This window comes from Leucopleurus acutus, assembly GCF_964270905.1.
Source record: "Leucopleurus acutus genome assembly, chromosome: 12".
Taxonomy (NCBI): domain Eukaryota; kingdom Metazoa; phylum Chordata; class Mammalia; order Artiodactyla; family Delphinidae; genus Leucopleurus; species Leucopleurus acutus.
This window is the reverse complement of record NC_139154.1, coordinates 81,919,249-81,921,696: the sequence shown is the minus strand read 5'-3', so window position 1 is coordinate 81,921,696 and position 2,448 is coordinate 81,919,249. Positions and strand designations below refer to the sequence as shown.

The following is a 2,448-nucleotide window of genomic DNA, read 5'->3' as shown; positions in this document are numbered from 1 at the left end:
TCCTAAACCAGTCTGTTTCTAAAGGAATGCCATGTGCTGATTGATTTAAGCATTAGGTCCTAGACCAATTGTAGGCCAAAAAGGATCAGATTGTATTGATTGAGGCAGACTTATCAGGGCCTGCCTCACATGTCTAGGTCAGTTCCTTAAACCAAATGGCTGATGCACGGTGTCAGGAGGTGGGATAGATGTTGAAGAGGTTACCTCATTGTCTACTACACAAGTGGAAGCCAACATTAAGGGATACCCCGGGTCGCGTGGGGAAGGGACGCGGGCCACAGGGGAGAGCACACTCTGGGAACATGGCAGCGGCGAACCTCGCCCAGATCATTGACGTGGACATCGACTGCGACAGCGTCTTCAAGTATGTGCTGATTCGAGTCCATGCGGTGCTGCCCTCCGGTGCCCTGGCCAGGGAGAGCAAAGAGATCGTGAGCAGCTACAAGTGGGCGGAGTACCACTCCGACATCTACAGACGAGGTATCAGGCGAGATGCAGAAGGGCTATGACTGCGAGTGCCTGGGACGTGGGTGCATCTCCCACCAGAGCCAGGGCAAGAAGATCCACGTGTACAGCTACTCCATGGGTTACACGGTCGCGCCCAGCACTCCGTCTCCACTGAGAAGATCAAAGCCAGGTACCCTGGCTACGAGGTTACCTGGGCCGACGACGGCTACTGAGGCCCACCCAAGGCTGGCCACCTCCAGCAGCCCACTGGAACTCTGCCCTCAAGGCCACCTCCCAAGGGGTTGGGCTGCACCCCCTAGCACTTTGCCGCCCTGGCCAAGCCTCAGTGCCTGGGGTTACCTCTCTAGGGAGAATTAAAAGCATCATCACCTCCACTGGTCCCTGAAAAAAAAAAAAAAAAAAATTAAGGGACAAAAGATAGATGGCAAAGTACAAGAATGAAACAGGGCAATTCAGAGCAGGGTGCTGGCTGGAGCATGTCTTTTCTATATGATCTGTCTGGACAGTTTGACCACATAAGAAATAGAGACTTCAATAACCAATATCTGACATTTTTATCTAATATTTCACTGTATGTATGATACAGCAGATACCTTTAATTATAATTCAGTTCATTAAATTCTTTTATAATTTCTCAAAAATTAAATTTCCTGTCAGCATCCTAAAAATGGCAATGTGACATATATGTGAGGAAGTACTAAAGTATTTTACAAAATTGAGAATTTTAAGATTTTATAATTTAAATTGTCAGTAACATTTATAGAGTTCAGTGTAAACATAGCTCTACACTAATCCCTGGAAGACTAAGCATTTTACATTAAATAAAATTTTTATTTATTAAGTCATTTTCAGTCAGACCTGTGATTACTAGGGGTGCATGTAGTGTTAAGACCATAGATGCAGAGCATGTGTAGGGATTCTAGAATTTCATTTTAATCATCTTTGAAGATGTATAATTTTGTTTTTTAAGAAGTCAAGAAGCCCACAATAAAAGACATTTTATGTTTAAAATGTTTTTTTCATTATCCCAGCACCGTTGGGATTATTTTAGCATGGCATTTATGTTACAGAATTAAGAAGAGGGGAGCATACTTCTTGAGTAAAACATGGGCTTCTACTATGGTGGTTCTGCCTTTGTTTTCAGTGTTATTTAAATCCAGGATGATGGAAGTGCTTTGGAGTGATCTTTCTAAAACTTAAATCTGATCATGTTGCTCCTCTGCTTCAAACTCATCAGCAGCCACTCACAGCCCTCACGTTGGATCCCAGACTCCTTAGTTCAGCCACAAAGGCCATCAGGAGAGACCCCTACTAACCTTTCTATTTCCTTCTCTGACTCATCTCCCTAGTCCCAGTCCATATTCCAACTATACTGATGAACTATTTGCAGTTTCCCAAATCACCAAACTCTTCCATGCTTCTGCCAGGAGCACCTTTCATCCTCCTTTCCTCCTAATCAGCTCTCTTCTTTAGGATGCTCATCCAGGATCATCACTTCCCTCCTAGGAATACACATGTCTCCCTGGGCTGATGTCTGCCATTGCACTACCTACAACATATTCTGTTGAGGATGTTTATTCTTTTTCCCCATTAGAAGACCATGTCACCTTCGCCTTTTTACCTCCCTCCAGATATTTAATTAATATTTACCTCCCTCCAGATATTTATTAATATTTAATAAAATATTTGGCAGTTAATAGGCACTTAATAAGCATTTTTGGACTGGATGAATTTACTTTTTCTTACATTTGCTCGTGATTAAAATAGCTATCATTTGTTAAAAAGCTTTTACATGCAAGCACTGTAGTAGATGCTTTACATTTTTTATCTCGTTTAATTTTCACAGTTGTCATGTGAGTGGGAATCACTATCTTCGTTTTAATGGATGAGGAAATAGGCTTAGAGAAGTTCAGTAATTTATCTAAAATTAAGTAAGAGAGCTGGGATCAACCTCAAGTCTGTCAGGTTCCAGAACTCTGC

At 42.5% G+C, this 2,448-nt stretch overlaps 1 pseudogene across 1 annotated transcript; it reads left to right on the top strand.

Moving 5' to 3' along the window:
- The first annotated feature begins 302 nt into the window (after positions 1-302).
- Positions 303-680, top strand: LOC309969445 (14 kDa phosphohistidine phosphatase-like; annotated as a pseudogene). Its single transcript has one exon. The product of its transcript is annotated as a 14 kDa phosphohistidine phosphatase-like (transcript).
- Positions 681-2,448: the final 1,768 nt, after the last annotated feature.